This window comes from Carassius auratus, chromosome 46 (assembly GCF_003368295.1).
Source record: "Carassius auratus strain Wakin chromosome 46, ASM336829v1, whole genome shotgun sequence".
Classification (NCBI taxonomy): Eukaryota; Metazoa; Chordata; class Actinopteri; order Cypriniformes; family Cyprinidae; genus Carassius; species Carassius auratus.
In genome coordinates, this window is record NC_039288.1 from 18,534,903 (window position 1) to 18,556,089 (window position 21,187).

The 21,187-nt window shown below is 35.2% G+C and overlaps 1 protein-coding gene across 1 annotated transcript in view; it reads right to left on the reverse strand.

The window, feature by feature from the left end:
* The window catches only part of LOC113064463 (synaptic vesicle glycoprotein 2C), a 38,374-nt gene extending 37,591 nt beyond the window's left edge, over positions 1 to 783 (reverse strand). The window contains exon 1 of the mRNA XM_026235337.1: positions 108 to 783. The gene's annotated coding sequence lies outside the window, so the exon portion shown is untranslated. The remainder of the gene's footprint in view (positions 1 to 107) is intronic.
* Between the last annotated feature and the right edge of the window lie 20,404 nt (positions 784 to 21,187).

Below are 21,187 nucleotides of genomic sequence, written 5' to 3' on the forward strand. Positions count from 1 at the left end.
TTGCGAACGCAACAACGCGTCCGTGTGAACGTTCCCCGTATGAAGCTAAAGTTAATTTTACGTTTTAGACTCGTGCGTAAAACCTGCAGAAAAACTCAATCACTTACCGAATGTGCGCGAGTCCAGATTTCACGGGCGCGCGGCCATCTGAGCGCGTGAACGCGGATCTTCCTTTAGCGTTATTCTTTCTCTCCTCACAATGCAGCAGCGGCCGCGCTCTCTGCAGCACTTGAAGAAAAGATAAGAAGTGATGGAGAGAGAGAGAGATAGAAGGAGGGAGGGAGAGAGAGAGAGAGAGAGAGAGGAAATCAATAGTTGTAAAGCGAGCAGCCCCGCTGAATGTAACGCGACGGGGGGCAGGGGAGCAGAATGAGCGCGTTAGGATCATAGTGAGGATATTTGATGACTGTATGTCTGTACGTGGATACGAAGACCACACCCACCCGTGACGCATTGCTCTTTCTCCGCGAGTCACGATTCTCTGGAGGCTCTGGGGCTTTTTCCTGCTTTTGTTGGAGTGACTCGTGTTTCGGTGTTTTTAACTTTCTGCGCTTCACCCGACACTCATGCATCAATAAGAAAAAAAAAAACTGCGGCACTGTGGTTCTGAAGGCGACTCATCGCCAGGCAGGAGAGATCACGTGATCTGCTCAGACTCGAGCGGGACAGTGGGAATGGAGCTCTCCAAGGTTCTGAAGAAGAGAACACATAGAACTGCACTGGACTCGGGCACGTGCTCTCTCATACACCTGCGCTTCCGCAAGTGACGTCACTTGCAGTCTTTTTTATTTTATTTATTTTATTTATTTTAAATTGAATCCCTCAACATTTTACAAAAGTAGCCAGGTGGTGAAGACAACATAAAGAGAACAAAATATTAATGTCGCTTCACCAACTGCACTCTCCACTTCCTGCAACATCACTTGCAATCGACACAAATCCTGCATGTTTCCAATGGAAAAACGATTAAAACTAATCTAGTACCATAACGTACAGTGCAAGTCACCTGTAGGAGAAAAAGACAAGACGTGCATATCTAAAAAAAAATAGTTTTAATCATTTAACCACCACAGCTTGTTTTCTCCATTGGCAATACGCAAGATTTGTGTCGATTGCAAGAGACGTTGCAGGAAGTGGAGAGTGTAGGTGTTGCTCTTTTATGTTGTGTTCACCACCTGCTTTTGTAAAATGTTGAGAGATTCAATTTAAAACAAATAAATAATAAAATAAAATGGCTAGTGATGTCACTTGTGGAAGAGCAGGTGTCTGAGAGTGCAAGGTAGAGCTGAAGCATCCAGAACAAACACCACACACCAGATTCATACACTAGAGAACCCTGTAGAACCACACAGATCAGATTTGAACAGATCTTAGAATCTGAAACAGAACATCATAGATCAAAAACATACAGATCTACTGTACAAACCCTACAGAACCACAAAGGTCAGATTTACATAAAATATCTCTACTAAGAAACACACAGAACCACGTACATCACATTTACCGCATCTGCACAAAACAGATCCACTCAGAACCATATAACAGAATATCGTAGATCAGATGAATATATAACAGACTCTATATGATCTTGTATAGAGTATAACCACACAGAACAGACCCAAATGCACAAGTGAATATGAAAGGAAACGTTCACGATCGCCTCCCCTCGGATCCGTGACATCAGCTGGCATCAGAAGCTCCAGAGTTTCAGCTGAAGTTCACAGCACTGAGTTCTGATGGGTTTTCAAGTCAGTGTCCATTAACATCACAAAGGCATAAAATAAAGTCGAGGAGCTTGTGTGAAATGAGTTCCTGCCTCGAGGAGGGTTTTCTGTTTTGTTTAGAGCTATAACGGTTCCCCGGAGAGCTGTTGGGAGAGAAATGCATCTCACATCCTATCCGGCCTCTCCACCCCGAACTCTATCATTCAGCTCTCCTCCTCTTGGAAGTCTTGAGAATCAAAAGAGGGATGAAGATGCAGGAAGGAAGAGTGCAGGGTTCCCTGCTCATTCTAACGGCCGCAATAAATATGCTAATGTCCTCGCATTCACATCCAACACCAGCTGTTTCCAGTTTTTCAGCTCAAATGGGCACTAATAAAGTTTCCTTCTCTCTTACCATTCAAGAAACTTTACTGGCATGGTAAAAACAGCTTTACATTGCCAAAGCTTTAGTAAAATTATATACACATGTTCAGATTAAATTTGATTTATTTCAGTGGTTGATTTAATTAAATGCTTTAACGGGATATAGTAAAATAAATAAATAAATAAATAATAATAATAATATATATATATATATATATATATATATATATATATATATATATATATATATATATATATATATATATATATATATATATATATATATATATATATATTAAAACCTCATAGTCATCATATTTAATTTGTAATAAATTTATTTAATTGATCATTTCAAATCTAAACTATTGCAATTATTTGTAAATAGTTAAATTAAGAAATGTATATATACACACATTGGTGATAATATATTTGTCTATCACTACATATAATGTACTGTAATACTATACATGGACATTATGTGATTTTATGGTTATTCAATAAAATTCAATAAAACATGCAATATTGTGCTCACATGCACACACATATTTCCAGACAGCTGTAGTTTCACTGGTGACCCTGTAATTATTAGCATGCTCTCTTTGATTTGAATAACTCCGCCTCCAATCCTCTCAAGACTGTTCCTGTGAGTGTGAGAGGGCGGCATGTTGCCATGGTGACATATTGATTAGAGCAAAGGATTGTGGGACAGAAATCAGGCAATGATCAGATCATCTATAATCATCATGTGACCAAAGGTAAAACTAACAAAAACATCTTAATGGTTCAAATAAATATACATACACTGTATACACACACATAGATACAGCACTGGAGAAAGTATAAAGTTTTGTAAATAGCAACACAATGTTCTCAGATATCTCTACATCATCTGCTGGACATGTGATGTTGGTTTTAATTGATATGCAATTATGTGCATCAGTGGGCGTCTAATTTCATGCAAATAACCTGGAAAACAGGGAGCTGTTAGTAAAGTGTGTGTGTGTGTGTGTGTGAGAGAGAGAGAGAGACCCTGTTCCTGCTTACTGATAAAACTCACACCTGCAGGGTGATGATGAAGACCTTTGTAGGCGGATGGGAAGGGTGTAATTGGTACCCGTTTAAATTCTCCACTGTCTGCCAAAGCATTCACTTCCTGCATGCAAACTTTCAGAAATTAAGCTGTTCATTACTCATTAAGCAGACACAAAGACATGCTTTGAACTTTAGTACACATTACCTACCTTCTTTGATAACTCCTAACTTAAAGGAACAGTTCACACAAAAATGAAAATTAGCTGAAAACCTGCACTGTAAACCTAGTAAGTTAAGAATACTCAAAACATTTGTGGAAACTTACTGTCTTAAAATATTTGAGTAAACAAAGTAACAACAGCACACTGGTATGTACTAGTTATGAAAAAGACTCACAATACTTGTATATAATTATTAAATCATCATGCAGTATATATAGCCTTTAAGTTTTGCTTTCCATCCTCAAGCTAAACACAGGCTCTACTCTTCACCACAACGGTAACACTACAAAACCAACATAACAGAAACATATGTAAATCCTAACATAACACAACACTGAAGTACTAACTTATGTCTCTCTATATAAATCTTGTGTAAAAACAAACAAAATAACACTTCATTTCTATATTTCTTTTAATGTTATGGTTGATGCAAAGCATGCTGGGAACTAGAAAACACAATCATTTAAAGTTCACCTTACTACAACAGCATTTTGAGAGAACTTATTTCAATTAAGTCCAATGAACTTCCATTTAAATTAAGTCCAACTGAAATTATATTTTTTAAATAAATTTTCACTGTTCGGGTTTACAGTGTATACTCAAAGATGTAGATGTAGTTTGTTTCTTCATCAGGTTTGGAGAAATGTAGCATTCCATCACTTTCTCAGCAATAAATGCTCTGATAAAAAACAACACAATAATCCGTAGCACTCCAGTCCATCAGTTAACATCTGGAGAAAACAAAAGCTCTATGTTTGTAAGAAGCAAATCCATTGAGACATTTTAACTTCAAACCATTGCTTTAGGCAAAAATATGAGTCCATAATCTATAATAACTTGCTTCAATGAAAAGAGAGACATTTGCAAAGATCAAGAACCTTTTACAAGCCAAAACAGTCCAAAATATCTCTAAACAATTATGTGGGTGGATTTTAATGTGAGAGACATCAGGAGATGGACTTTTTCACTGGAGGACGATATTAAACGCTGACATTGGCTGGACCTAGAGAAAGGCCTCCACACATGCTCTATTTTCTCTGTCTGTCTGATGTAATTAACCTTGCGTTCTCCTCTATCTCTCGGTCTGACCCACAGAGCGGCTGATTTTACCCTCTCAGTCAGCAGTAACATTTCCCATCCTCCTTAAGTGCTGTTCTTACGGTGAGTGTCTGTCCCCAATGTTATCTGTAAAACAAAGAGCTATGTTTGAGTGTTCCAAAGCTGTAATCAGTGCGGCAGGGGTCAAAGGTCAAAGCAGAAATAAGACGTGTGAATTTAGTTACACCAATGGCAGACCGAAGCTAAATAGGAAGTGGGAGGGGCATTACTTTGGAAACCTGTTTGGAAACCAGAGACCTTATTTATTAAAACGTGCATTTAAGTGATCCTAAATATAAAAGTACTGTATGAAAGTTTCCTATAATTTATAACAGCCATATACACAAAAAATTACAGTTAATTTCATTCGTTTTTTAAAATAAGTTTTTACTTTTATTCAACAAAAGGGGTATTAAAGACATTTCTAAGATTACAAATTATTTGTTTCAAATAAATGCCTTTTATTCATTAAAAGAATCATGAAAAATAAAATCTATTAAGGTTTCCACAAAACATATGAATCAACACAACTGCTGTCATTTCATCTGGCCGGGAAACGCTTAAAGGAATTGTATTGTTCAAGGCCAAGAAAGCCGACATAATTCCGAACTGCCCTCTGTGAATTACTCAAAGGATGGGATTCATCATTTGAGCTTCATACAGCAAGCGCAGACCTGTGTGTGTGTGTGTGTGTGTGTGTGTGTGTGTGTGCTGGAAAAGCCTGAAAGCCCTAATGAATGACGTCCATCAGCGGATGTTATTTTTAAGTGCCGCCCCGCTTGGATTAATAAAGAAGTAAACACAATCTCTTCAATACCTCAGCCGTTTGCCCTTTTTATTCAGGAAAGATTCTAATTATCTCCATTCGTGTCTCTCGGTTCTGTTGTTCATGAATAGCATCTGTTTTGACCTCAGGGCTCAGCGTCACACTTGCAGCACTTATCTAAGCCTGAATAGACAGCGAACAAACGCTCACGTGAACTTCTCCACATTTCCACAAATGAGCTGCTTAGTGCTGTGGCAACCCTTTGGTCACATGACAGGTGTGATGACACGAGCGGACAGGAGTGGGCGGGAGAAACTGAGTTTCTGTCGCATGTGATTTTTTTCCCGTGGTACATGAAGTGATTATAGTTCGGTCAGATGTTACGCTGACATGCTTTATGGTGAAGGACAATTAACTGTGTGTCATTTCAATGTTTTCGATTCTTCAGTCTTACAGTACCAGTGAAATGTTGGAATAATCAAAACAGAAGTCTAAGCACGGCTGCATTTATTTGATCAAAAATACAGTAAAATGTGAAATATTTTTACAATTCAAAATAGCTGTTGTCTTTGTGAATATCTGTTAAACTGTAATTTATTTCTGTGATGCGCGTCTGAATTTTTACTCTAGTCTTCAGTTTCCCATGATCTTCAGAAATCATTCTCAAGAAAGATTTCTGATTATTATCAATGTTGAAAACAGCTGTTCAGCTTCATGTTTTTGGGAAATTCGATCACAGGAATGCATTACTTTCAAATAAATGCATCCTTGTGAGCAGAAGAGACTTCTTTTTAGATTCTTTATTATTCCAAAGTTTTGGCAGTCGTGTATGTAGTTTTAAATCACCAGTATATACATATGTAGATGGTAGGCTATAAATAAAATAATTTCTATGAAGATCCATTTAGCTCACCCCTTGACAGATCCTGTGTTGTCAGACGGCTGTAGTCCTGGTCTCGTGTGAGAGATGCGCCGTCAAACACCTGGTTCAGGTGTGCGTGTGTTTGCAGACATGAGACATCAGATGAGGCTCTGTCAATATAACATGGGATCTGAGGAACAATGAGCTGGAAAAGCCATCAGCAAACGGCATACAAACGCCTGCTGCTTTACAGGTGAGGAGAAGAGAAATATGGAGAGAAACAGAGAGAAAGAGTGAGAAAGAGTGAGCATTATTGAGTAGGTGTGGAGGTACTTCCTCTCGCTGTCACCTCAGTTCACTTCTGCGGATAATAAATCACTGCTGACATTGATGTTAATTGGCTTTTTTCTCCACCGAGCAGAAGCCTGTTTGTGTGTATGTGTGTGTGTGTGTGTGTGTTAAGAATTCAGGACTGTAATGTATATAAACAATATAAAAACACTCAGAACACCTAGAAACCACATAGCAACAATAAAAACCACTCAGAACACCTAGCAACCACATAGCAACATTTATTTGAAACAGTTCGGGAGTTCGTAGCGGGATCGCGAATCATTTGAGTCAGTTTGGGAGTTCAAAGCGGGTTCGCGAATCATTTGAGTCAGTTGGGGGATTGGGAATCATTTGAATCAATTCGAGAGTTCGGAGCGGGATCGCGAATCATTTGAGTGAGTTCGGGAGTTCGTAGCGAGATCGCGAATCATTTGAGTGAGTTCGGGGATCGCGAATCATTTGAGTCATTTCGGGATTTCGGAGCGGGATCGCGAATCATTTGAGTCAGTTTGGGGATCGCGAATCATTTGGGTCAGTTCGGGAGTTCGGAGTGGGTTCGCGAATCATTTGAATCAATTCGAGACTTCTGAGAGGGTTCGCGAATCATTTGAGTCAGTTCGGGAGTTCGGAGCGGGATCGCAAATTTAATTGAATCAGTTCGGGAGTTCGTAGCGGGTTCGCGAATCAATTGAGTCAGTTCGGGAGTTCAAAGAGGGTTAGCGAATCATTTGAGTCAGTTTGGGGATCGTGAATCATTTGAATCAGTTCGTGAGTTCGTAGTGGGTTCGCGAATCATTTGAGTCAGTTTGGGAGTTTGGAGCAGGTTCGCGAATCATTTGAGTCAGTTTGGGGTTCGCGAATCATAGCTTTATATGAACCCACAGAAGAGGTGGCATTTCAATAAATCCCACAGAAGAGGTCGGAGTTCAAAGGAGGAATCTTTATATTAGCAAACTGCAGCGAGAGGAAGAGTAGATATAAGTCATGATCTGCAAGATTAACCACAATCTGATGTGATCCGAGTCAACACAGCAGAATCATGGATGCATAACGTAAGCATAGCTTTTATTCTTTAGAATAACAAAACATCCTTTATTTTTTATTTATATCCTTTCTATTCAGATGAAATACTGACATATTTAACATCTTCATGGCGTTTGGCTAAAAATGCATTAAACAGCTTTAGTGTGTAATTTATGATGGTTTTAAGAAATAGGAAAATAATGTGTTGTTGCCAGGGTGTTGATAAGCATGTGCTAAGGTGTTCTGTGGTAGCTTTCCAGCCTTAGTAAAATTTGTTCCAATCCTGATTGAGTATATGAGATGTGTAGATGCTCTTAATATGCTACACACATCATCTTTGAATATGGTTTAATTTTATTCTGAGCTCCATTTCCTCACATAACCATGAGTGGAAGTTAATGGTGAAGTGCAGTTTTGTGTAAAGCTCTAATGTGTCGTTTAGCTAAAGCTTTAACTCACACACACACACACACACACACACACACACACACGGAATCCCTGCTCTGATGCGTCTGATTGGCTGTCTTGAGTCACATGACACATTTCCAGCATGAGTCATGAGTGGAGAAGGGAACCCCACCCTGAAAGGGCTGACACAGCTGTGTGTGTGTGTGTGTGGGTTTCTCAGTGATGACACACAGTTTTTATCATCTTTGTGCTGATAGACTGTGGTAATATCTTTCCTCTTCTTATGTTCAGAAGTAGAACCATCATCTCCACACAGAGCTATAATAACCAGACAAAGAGATTTTATTCATTAAAAAGGAAATAGCTCACCTCACCCGAAGGTTAAAACGATCATTATTTACTCGTTTCAAACCAATATGTCTTTCCATGGATAACAAAATAAGACATTTTCACAATAAAAGTTAAAATGTGTCGTCTTTTACTGTGGTTTTGGGAAGTCTGACTTATTTTCATGTCATCATGTGTATTTTACATGATTTACACACATTTTAATAAACGTACGTGTTGAACATCTGTGAAGTCCCATTAGTTACGTTACACTACATTACATTATTTAGTCATCTTTTTTAATGTTAATGAATAAAAATGCAACTTTTCATTGTTCGTGTTAGCTAAGGTCCAATAAATAACAGATACTTTTTTTTTTGCTGTTAATGATGCATTAGTAATTTTCTAAATTACTGTAACATGAACTAAAATTTATTAATTATTTATAAGAATTTTATTTGTTAGTTCATGTACTCTATTGCAGGTATCCGTGTTTAAATCTCGCAATTTTGACATTTGTTTTCTTTCGAATTTCATGATATAATTTATTATAGCAATCCTGACTCTTGTTTGTTTTTAATTGGACTTTATAATTCATAATTGTGAGTTTGTATCACAATATCTCACAATTGCAACAAAAGAAAACAGTCAGAATTGTAAGAAAAAGCCAGAGTATGTTTTTTTTTATTCATTTTTTATTCAGTGGCAGAAACAAGCTTCCAAAGGGATCTAATGTTAGCAAATGAAAAGTGTAAAGTCTTACCAAAATCTCATTTATTCACCAATTCTTGTCTAATCTTGAGTCAGAAATGAACGAAAGGCTGCTAACTCAAGATTAACTTGATCAATAAGAGCAAAATGATTAAAAACAATACGCAAATGAAAATCACAAAAGTGCAATAGAATGGATTCAGCTTGTTTTATTTCTGAAGTGTTTTTAAAAAGGATTCATTATGAAAAAGCAGCACGCAGGACGAAGTGTTTTATATTCAGCACATGCAAATGGAGCCAAATGTTTTAAAGCTGCTAACACACATCACAGCACACACACATCTCACATTAATTGTATTTATGCAGTGCAAAAGTGCTTTTAACCCATCACAACATGCTCGCTGAATCAAACTAAACACTGAAAAACAAAAAGCCAGAAAACAGAAACTGTCTGTAAAGAATGAACCAGAAGAACCGGATATTTTTAATATTCAAAAAGAACCATATAGCCAAGTCAAAATAATAAGTCAAAAAGTGTTTTGCTCAATCTAAAGATAAACAAATCAATTATGTTCAAGAGCGTGTTTTGCATGATATCTTTAAAAGATATCCTTATATGTTCTGAACTCTAGGTGGCGCTGTCTTGAAATTCCTCAGGTCACTTCAGAACATGTTTTAGAAGAGCTCTACCAAATTTTGACCCAATAATTCAAAGCGTTTCAAAACGGCGAACAAATCATTTGTTTGATCCCAGCAAAATCCCAGTAAAAAAACTCGGCGACTGTCTTTGATCAAATTGACTTTTTTAAAAGTTTAATCTAGGAAAACTCACAAAGTGCACTTCTTAAATGCTAAACAGACTGGTTCTTGGTTGTTTGACTGTCAGGCCCCAAATTGTCATCCAAATTTGTCTTAAAAGTTATAAATAAAAGCACAGTAAACGAGTCAGGTATGCCATGTTTTCTGGCTGTCTGCTGTCAAACTGAAGTCTAATTACAGAGCCGGAACAGACCGGAGTGGGTGACAGCATCTGCAACTGTTTTGTGTTTTCATCGGCTGAGTTTGCAATCATTTTTAGAAGCTACAGGAGAGTCAGAAAACTCTGATAATAATGCCATACGCTGCCAAAATGTTTAAGATAAATCCTGGCAGGCAAACTGACACCTAGTTAAAAGCAATGAATGGAAGCAGTCAAAAATAGTTTAACAGAGAGAAAACATAAAGAAATTCTGTCATCATTTACTTATTAACTCTCATTAAACCTGTATGACTTTCTCCTGGCAATACGTTTTTATTGATACGCTTTTACGTTTTAAGTCCCCTTCATTTATATAGCGCTTTAAACAAAGAAGATTGTGTCAAAGCAACTGAACAACATTCATTAGGAACACAGTGTGTCAATAATGCAAAATTACAGTTAAAGGCAAAAAATTATAATTATAATGCAATACCTCTGTTAGCTTTCTTTGTATTTAGAAACAGGTCATAAGTTGTTATTGACTAATAATATAGTTAACAAGTCTTGCATATATATATATAATTTGATGCAATTAGGTAAAGCACATTTTAATGTTTTTTTTTTAGCTTAAAATACTATTTTTATACGGAATAAAGAAAGGTTTGAGTTGAGGATGATGACATTATATATTTAAAAAAAGAAAAATAATTCATTTAATTACAAAAACATAGAATAAGAAACTAAAGAGATGAAATGTCAGATGGCATCTTCAGACGGTCATTAATATCAAGATGTTGTTCATTTATTAGGAACACGGAGGCGTGTTTGTGACCTTCTTCACATTGAATCTGTGCTGGAATGAGAAAGAAATGCTGATCAATAAAGCAACAAAACAACAGTCAGATGATATTATCCATCAAAAACCCATTGATGTGAATAATGAGCTGATCACAGACACACACACACACACTCAGTGATGGATACACACGCCTGAATATTACCTGAAAACATGCTAACCCCAGCTTTTGTTTGTTTATGGGTTTATTTAGTAATATTTTACATCATGTCTTATATTTTACACCTGTGTTATTTCAGTATATTTGAGACATTATTATAGTTTCAGTTAGTTTTTATTTTTATATTTTCAGTTTTTATTTATTTGTCTTGACATTATTATTGTTTAATTGATTCCAAACAGTGTTATACTGTTTTTATTCATACTTTGAATTATTTTTTATTTTATATTTCATCATTAATTAAGATTTGTGTAGTATGTTTACAAGAAAAGACTATTTCAATTACTCTAGAACTATTTCAATTACTATTTCATTTTTTTAAATATGTTATTTGTAATTAATTGAGAAATAAATGTAAAAATAATAGTGTAAAACTGTTTCAAAGTACATTTTTGTTCAGTGTTTATTTTTATGTTTTGACATTTTATTAGTATTTTAATGTTTTTATTTGTTTGTTTGTTTGAGTTTATTTTAGCACTTAAACTAAATGAAATGAGAAACGTTTTCTTTGAAACTACCAGAATTAATTTCTTTCATTTAACGTTTATTTTATTTCAAGTATTCATTTATTTATTTATTTATTTTATGGTTTTAGTTTACTGTAGCAACCCTGGTGGAAACAACATGCATCTTGTAAAACATACTCCCATAATCTTTTTTATTTAAGACTTTAAAAAAAGAAACAGAGCAGGTCAGTCCTATTAAAAGAGAAATGGAGGGCCTGAAGGAATAAACAGAGAGAGAGAGAGAATGAGAAATAAGTGAGACAGAAAAGCAAGCAGATGTTTCAATGCACAGACTTCACGGTGTGTTTGAGCGACGCACTGCTTCAGGCGATGTGTTGCCACAATGCACTAAAAATACTTTCATCAGAAGAGAAAATTCCCACGGCTGATTCATGCATCTGAAGTGCTTTATTTCGTGTTCGTGGGCTGCTGAGGAAGAAGCGCCGCAGGTCATGATGAGCAGGAGAACGTGAACTCTTTGTCTCTTCACATCCACACAGTGCTGCTGAAGGCCGCTGGTGTTTCTCAGCAGGTGCGGACTCTTTCCATTATTACACAACATAAAAGAACAAAGCTTGACTCAGACGAGGGAAATATCAGCAGACGAGGCCTGTTTCATGCAATCTGTTATTTCTGTTATTTCTGCCACAAATAAACATACTGAAAAAAAATGTGTTTTCATCATTATTGCTCATATTTTTTTTTTAATTTTTGACATGAACACAAATTGAAACCTTTTAGCAACCAACATACAGCAACTGCATAAACACACTAAACAACACTCTGAAAACAGCAATAATACTCTGACAATGCAACAAATGAGATCTCTCTGAGATTAAATGGTGGAAAGTCTCAGATGTTTCTCATGAGAAAAAAAAATATAAGTTGTATAAGTTGAAAAAGACAAGAAAACACAATTTTAGTCTTTTTACTTCAAAATGTCATTTTTAATTCAATATTACTTGCCTTTTCTTTGTAATAATTTGTCATTTCTGAGTAAAATTTATGAAAACGTTTTATTAATATTTTGAATTATATTTCCTGTTTTCATTTTCATTTTAGATAAAGTTTCAGGAATTTTGTTGTTTATTTTTGTCATTGTTATTCTTTATATATATATATATATATATATATATATATATATATATATATATATATATATATATATATATATATATATATGTAGTTGTAATTGTTTATGTATTTCAGTTTACTTTTAGTTATTTTAGTACATCAAGATAAACTAAATGTCAATTAGATTTTAGATTTTTTTTTAATATATTTTTTTTAATGTTTTTTTCTTTTTTGTCAATAAAACAAAGATTATTGGAGTATATGTTTTCAATTTCAATTACTATTTTAGTCTTAATTAAAAAAAAATTATTTGATATTTTGCAACTTCTTTGTAATTGTGCAATAAGTCTGAATTAATAGTAGAAAATTGTTTTAAAGTAAATTTTTGTGTCACTGTAGTGACTCATAAGTGTATATATATATAATTTTCCAAAGGAATTTCAGGAGTAATTGATGCTTGAATAAAGCACGACTAAGAATTTATTTTCTCATGAGTTATAAAAGAGCAACATGTGAGCATTTACCTCCAGTTTCTATCAGGATTTTTTTCCTTCTTGCAAGCTCTCCTACTTAATCCATTTGTAAGCAGATGACTCACACACACACACACACACACACACACACATCTCTCAGTTTACATCCATTCAAATGTTTCATGAAAACAACTATCGTCGGTTGTTTAAATGTTCAAAGCAATCTGAGTGAAGAAAATTAACAACAAAAACTGTTTTCTGTTTTCATGAGGACATCAACAAGAAGCTCTGCACTGAAGACCCAAAAGATCTCCATGGTAACCAGGCATGAGGGAACATTCTGATTCCAAAGGGACAGATTTAAGATGCTAATTCTGATGATAATTCAGTGTTGAGCTGAGGTGTGCTGTGATGATCAGACACACCATCTTCACCTGCTGCACCAGAACACAGGTGAGAAACCCCACAGACACACATATGAAGGAGGAACCGTGGCTCAGGGTTGTGTTTGAATATGAATAGACAGAAAAACATGCTGATTGATTTCTGTGACACTGAAGACTGGAGTAATGGTGCTGAAATTTCAGCTTTACATCACAGGAATAAATTACATTCTACAATATATATTCACACAGAAAACAGCTTTTTAAAGTGTCATAATATTACAGTTTCTACTGTATTTTTGATCAAATAAATGCAGCTTTGGTGACTTCTTAGTCTTACTGACCCCAAACTTGTGAACTAATAAATACAGTGGGCATAGATAAGAATCACCTTTAAAATAATCACATTTTGTTGCTTTGTTGCCTGAAATAAAGACGGACACAGTTTTAGTTTTATCCAGCTTGTTCAGTTTATAACATCCAGGTGAAATATAAACCATCATTTGAATCATTTGAATCAGTTCGGGAGTTCAAAGTGGGTTCGCGAATCATTTGAGTCAGTTTGGGGATCGCGAATCATTTGAATCAGTTCGGGAGTTCGTAGCGGATTCGCGAATCATTTGAGTGAGTTCGGGAGTTCAAAGCGGGTTCGCGAATCATTTGAGTCAGTTTGGGGATCGCGAATCATTTAAATCAGTTCGGGAGTTCGTAGGGGGTTCGCGAATCATTTGAGTCCGTTCGGTAGTTCAAAGCGGGTTCCTGAATCATTTGAGTCAGTTTGGGGATCGCGAATCATTTGAATCAGTTCGGGAGTTCAAAGCGGGTTCGCGAATCATTTGAGTCAGTTTGGGAGTTCGGAGCGGGTTCGCGAATCATTTGAGTCAGATTGGGGATCGCGAATCATTTGAATCAGTTCGGGAGTTCAAAGCGGGTTCGCGAATCATTTGAGTCAGTTTGGGAGTTCGGAGTGTGAATCATTTGAGTCAGTTCGGGAGTTTGGAGCAGGTTCGCGAATCATTTTAGTCAGTTTGGGATTCGCGAATCATAGCTGTATATGGATAGGCAGTTTTAACTAATTTAGTAGCTATAGTTCTAATTACGTTTTCCAGGTGAAATATGAACACCAACATGTCAGAAAAAAAGTCAGAAAAAAATAAAACTGATTATTTTCTATAACCACTGTCTCTCCTGAAAAGGAGAGAATACAAGACTTGGTCGCGCTATGAAATGCATCATACCTTGTGAGAAAGTGTGTCACACAGAATCATCACTGAAAATGAGTAAGAAACAGGTATTGAATTCCGTTGAGCAGATAATGATGCAGGACTCAAAGCAAGAGTTGAGGTTTAGTGGTATGACAGAATCACAGCAGGGTTCCTGATGGTGTTCGGGGTTAAAAGAGCCTCTGTGGTGAAGTGGGGGTGTTTAACACGGAGCCCAGGGGTTACATGCACACGCTTGCGTCACGCATGATCACGCTAAGAGGTCTGTGTACTGTCCACATGCATTAGGAAAAGCAGATCACTGCAGGAAAGCTCAAACCCTTCATCCCTCAAGATCCTGATACTGAACGATTCCACATAGTGCATCAAAAGATACTATAGTGTTACCATATGCCCAAAAACATATATTTTTTATGCTTTGTCCTTCTATTTATGTGATAGAACATCTTAATTTTATTGGTAATAGAATGTAAAATATGTACATAATACATATTTTTCAAAAGTTCAATAAGATAAGATATAAACTCTTATTATTCAAGGAAGCATTCTATTGAATTGGTCAAAAGTGACAGTAAAGACTTTCAAATAAATGCTATTCTTTTGAACTTTCTATTTATAAAAGAATCCTAAAAAATAAAATGTATCACGGTTTCTACAAAAACATGAGGCTGCACAACTGTCTTTATCATTGATGATAATCAAAAAAATTTCTTTAGCAGCAATTAGTATGATTTCTGAAGATCAGGTGACACTGAAGAATGGAATAATTATGCTGAAAATTCAGTTTTGCATCGTAGAAATAAATTAAATTGTAACAGGTATTCACATAATAAACAGCTATTTTAAATTGTAATAATATTTCACATTTTAACTGCATTTTTGATCAAATTAATGCAGCCTTGGTGAGCATAAAAACATTAAAATCTTACCAACCACAAACATTTAAACCTTACTGAAAACACACACTCATATCTTTCTATATATAAATATATAAGGAATAGGCCAGGAATGTGACCACAAGTCTTTCATAATTTTATTAGTGAAAGAGGCTCATGGCGCTATAATATCTGTACCTCCATCAGCTCCGTCAGAGCGGCTATAATGGGCTGCCATCCCAGAACACACACACACACACACACACACACACACACTGGGGGTAAATTTGACTCTCTCGATCAGGTTTCTGCTGGGTTTGCACTACAGTGTTGGCGTCCTGCAGAAATGCCATATGGGAGCTGCCACATATTTCAGCTGCTCTCTGCGTGTGGGTCATCAGAGCGCTCTCGACTACAACACACATCATATGTGTTTATTAGCCGAACAGACCTTACACTGACACTTCAACTGCAAGCCTGTATTTATAATGCATTACACAGCTATACCTATGCATCCATCGTGACTAATAATCAGTTGCATGATCTTGTGAATAACTGTATCCATAATGATTCAGAATGCATGATTACACCCAAACTCTTGTGTTATATCATCATGTTTTATGCATTATATCATATTGAGGGATAGTTAAGTGAAAAACATTATCATATACCTTTATATTTTCATGCATTTTTGAGAACAGATAACTCCTTTGTCTTTAATGGCTCTAGAAATGAAGCACATCTTTTACTTTCTGTATTATCAAAAAAGGGTTAATTCTGTCTCAGTCTCTCATGGCTGCTTGCGGCTACACGACTGACCAAATGCAACGCCATTAAACTTTAACGACTGCTCATAATTCCCTGCATTATGCTTTATGCTAATGCATGTAAACGAAACATCAAGCCAAAGGAATGAACACAAATAGAACATTCGGCTGTGATTTCCTGACATTCGACTTAATGTGTGTCCAAGAGCACAAAACCTTCTCCTGTTCATCCATAAACATGATCCTGCCCAAAGCTTTAGAGACCTGAGTTAAAGGAGATCTCAGAAGTTTCAATGTATAAATATACATATATTATCTAGATAGATAAATATATACTGTACATAAATGCTTATTTTTATATTATTATTATTATTATTATACTAGATTAATTATGTATATGTACATCTATGATATGTACATCTATGTGTGTGTGCATATATATATATATATATATATATATGTATGTATATATATGTATATATATATATATATATGATTATATCATTTTAAATATACATACACATATATAGAAATAAATATATATACTTATAGAAATAAATGCATTCATTTATATATGTATATATAATAACATTTAAAATTAATACATATTTATAATTATATAAATAATGTATGCATATATAGATATGTGCATAATATAACTGCATATTTACATAAATTCAGTAATTAATATAAACAAATATACACACATACAGTAGAAATAGTTTATATAAATATATACAGACGTATACAATATACATTATATATAATTAATGTTATATGTTACTCAGATACTATATATAATATAAAAATGTAATATTTAAAATATATGAGTGTGCACCACAGTTTGATCTGATTGCAACAGCAGGAAGTGCTCGTCTCAGGAGGCACTAGGAATATGACTGACAGCTGTCAATCAAAGATCAGAGAGTGTAAATTCTGTGTGCGTGTCTGCTGGGACGGAGACTCATCTGTGATGAATGACTGACAGCTGGAGACAGAGAAAAACCAAGCCTAGAAACACACGAGAGCATTCATCATAAGAGCAGACACAGCGGAGCATCGTGTACCTGCTAGTCTCGTAAATCCCTCTCATCTCTCTCTTATTTTTATGATCCTGCGGCGTGTCCAAGAGGAACAGAATGCATGAGACAGTCTGTACTTTGTTAAAGCCCCATAGAGACCGAGAGAGATGGAGAGAGACGACGGTCCAGGAGTGCAACCTGCCGGCGCATTATATTAAATCTGTGCAGTCAGATTATAACAACCAAAAACTACTACTACTAAATAACATCTATTTTCCTGAGAAAAACAGGATAATCGAGAAGAAAGAAAATTGACTTTCACTCAGAAATTGCTAATAAATTTCACAAATAAAAATAAATTGCAAGTAATACATTAAGGTAAAGATTACATTAGAAAGTGGTAAGACTGAAATAGTATTTTCTTGTGTATGTGAAACAGTGAAGGGATTAATGGGACCTAACATACTGTTGTCAACCTTGAATATTCTTTTCTGGTGATTTTGAGACAGAAAACATGCTTAGAATTACATGAAACTCAACACACAAATCAGTATTAATGATAGATAGACACTGGCAAAAGCTCATAAAGGGCGTGGAAGAGGCACTCTACAGCGCCACCTTTGGACAAAACGTGGGGTTATTTTTAGCTACAGACACCAAACTTGCTACATTTTTGGGAGAACTATTCTCATAGTCTGTGCTTTAATAATATTCAAGGTCATTACTGTACCACCAAGTGTCTTGCGGTTTCTCTTCTGTATTTGCTTCATTAACGCTCAGGAGTCGTTTAAAGGACATGAGACACATTCAGATAAACACACACAGAAAGTCATCCGCTCCCGGTAAGAAATAACCAATCAGAGCCGCGGTCCGTAACTTTGTTTGTGTTCAAAATGTAGAAAAATTTATATAATAAGCGAGTACACCATGAATCCATTTTCCAAACCGTGTTTTTGGCTTGTCCTGAATCACTAGGGTGCACCTATAATAAGTGTTTATATTCGGACTATTTTAGATTGCTTCGGGGATACCGCGGCGGAGTAACCCAGTACCTTTGTGATTCTTCATAGACATAAACAGAGAGAAGTAGTTCCGGCTACGATGTTCTTCTGCAAGACGCAAGCAGTTCTGTTTATTAACCGCTAGAGCGTCAAAAGTTACCGACCGCAGCTTTAAACATAAATTGACTTACTTAATAACTTAACTTACATAACTTGCATATTTTTCAGTCATATATAAACAAAAATGATATGACATCTGCACTCAGAAAAGCCATCAATTATTAATTATTTGTATCTATCTGATTTCACTTAAATAGTATTTTCAAAGTCCAATTACTAAAATTGCTTAGAATCCGCATAAATCTGTTCATTGTGATAACGATTGAATTTGTTCAGTTAAAAAAAAGAAAAGAGATAAAATGGATAAAATGTTTGACGATGAAGCGGATTTGATTTATTGACGATTAATATATAAAACTGGTTATTGTGAATTTAAAACACATTCAGTTTATAGTATTGCTACAGAAAAAAAGCACATTAAGTTTATTAGCCTGTTGTAGTTTATTTTAAAACTGTATTTCAAACAGAGGGACTTTTAATATGCAAATACATAAATATTCAGTTTAGGAATATAGAGAAAAGTATAAAGGTGCTTGTCTTGCAATGTCATTTCATCTGCAGTTTGATTGTGTGTGTGTGTGTGTGTGTGTGATTTATTGGAGTGGGGGGAACAGATTCCACTCATGCGGATGATGAATGCGACACAACATCTGACATCAACAACATTTTGCCTCTCATTATTCCCCAAATACACTCACATCAAACAGTTTTTCACCAGATACCTTCTGTCTCATAAGAGTCACAATGCAATGGGACATATTATATACCAAAGCAGTAAATTAGTTTAACATACTAAACTCCTAAAGCCTCTGTGTGTTTGGAATCTTTTCCTAGCCAATGATTGACATGTCCATTCAGAGTAGCCCCGCCTCTTCCTGCACATATGATGAAAGCAAAATAAGAGCTTGATGGTTTAATGTTTAAAAATTAACAAATTAATATTTGGATGTAATTTAAAATAAAGTTATTTTTATATGTTTTTTTTAAATACTGGATTTCTGTATTTTACAGATAAATATTACAGTAGCAATGTTATTTAAAAAAATAAATTACCAATAATTAAAATACAATTTATAATAATAGTCATATTTATATATTCAGAAATGTTTGTTTTAGAATGAAAATGACAAATACATTTATATATAAACACGCATATTCATAAATAAATATATACATACATTTATAAATTGATATAAAAATTTATTACAAATAATTGTTAAGTCATATTTAATTTTAATTGATTTATAAATTAATATTTATGTCAGCCCTACAAACATGCACAGCAAATATGGACTGGTCAGTCGATCATGCATTAAATCATTGCAATTTTGTTTATTTATTTATTTATTTTTTGAAAAATCAAAACTAGATTTTTCCCCAAACCATATAGCCCTACTGCACACATCACCAAATCATGCATTTAAAAAACGTACACAAAAAGAGTATAGAGGTCACCTCTCTTCTGGATGCAGTCTGGTTTTTCACCGTAAGATGGCGCAACACACACACACGAGCGCGCGCGCGCGCGTCACCACCAGCGATAACAACCTGTGTTAAGTAACACACTCTCTACAGTGAGCAGGTGTTGCTCTGATAAAAGCTGAACACATATTACTGCACCCCCCACCCACACACACACACACACACGCTTAAACACAATAAAAACACCTTCCTTTGTGCAGCAGCTTTACAAACGCAGGGTGTTTCCCTTGTGCTCCTGGTGTTAAAAAACACAATGATCCAGAAAATCTCATTCTGTCCCGGGGCCGAGGGCCACAGATGGGTGTGGGAACACATTAATCGATCAATGAACATCTGTACTGAAAATACTGTTTTTCAGACTTTTCAGTGCGTTTGGTTTGCAGGACAAACATTATTTTAACACATCAGTATCCGAGAGTTTCTGAAGAGATCGGAGCATCAGGATCCACTGATCCACTGTTGATTTATTATTGAGATGAAGCTTTTCAAACATGAAATGGATTTTGCTGATGTGAGGATGGCCTGCATATACAGTCTGATTTTTAAAAATGATTAATAACATTCACTACAGTAACTATGGATTCATCTGAGCTATTCAGGATTATTCACGATGAGAGTAAATCACTCAAAACCTGTCCGGGTCATATTTTACCACAAAATGTAAAGAAGAAATTAACTTATTTTTGCATAAACAAAATGAAGGCAATTTAGGTCTTTTAAGATTTATTCCACTGTGATTTTCATGATATGCACCCCAGTTTTCATTATTATAAAGCATTATATACAAAATCCAAAAAGCAATTACTACTGTATTATAAAAATGAGCATTAAAATTGAGAATTAGAAATAAAAGTAAAAATGACTTAAAACTTTATTAAACATGAATATAGATGCATTTGTGCATTATTTAAAAAATAAATGTATAAATAATAATGTACATAGAAATGATTTATATCAAATATGATGAATTAATGGATATACAAAACAGCTAAATTATTATTTTAATAAGAAAATCTAATATACAATTTAAATAAAAATGTGAAGTACTTTAATTTTATGATGTGTGTGCGTGTGTGTGCATGTTTCTACTATATATGTATTGAGAGAGAGAGAGAAAGAGAGAGATTGAGAGACTGAGATGAAAATCTATAGTAAAAAATGTAACAGTTTTAAAATATATATATATATATTAATGCAAATCTGCACTGAGAGCGAGGAAAAGAGCAGGTCAATGTCTGCAGTCAGCAATGCCTCTGACAAACTCATCTTCAGACTAAAGAAACTGTGCAATGAACGTTTTCTCACAGCGGCGCTGAGAAAATATGAGACAGGGAGAGAAGAAAAGACGTCCGGTTGTGAACGGCTGTAAAGGGTCACACTGTACCTGTGAACAATTTCTGCTCAGATTAGACACCGTGC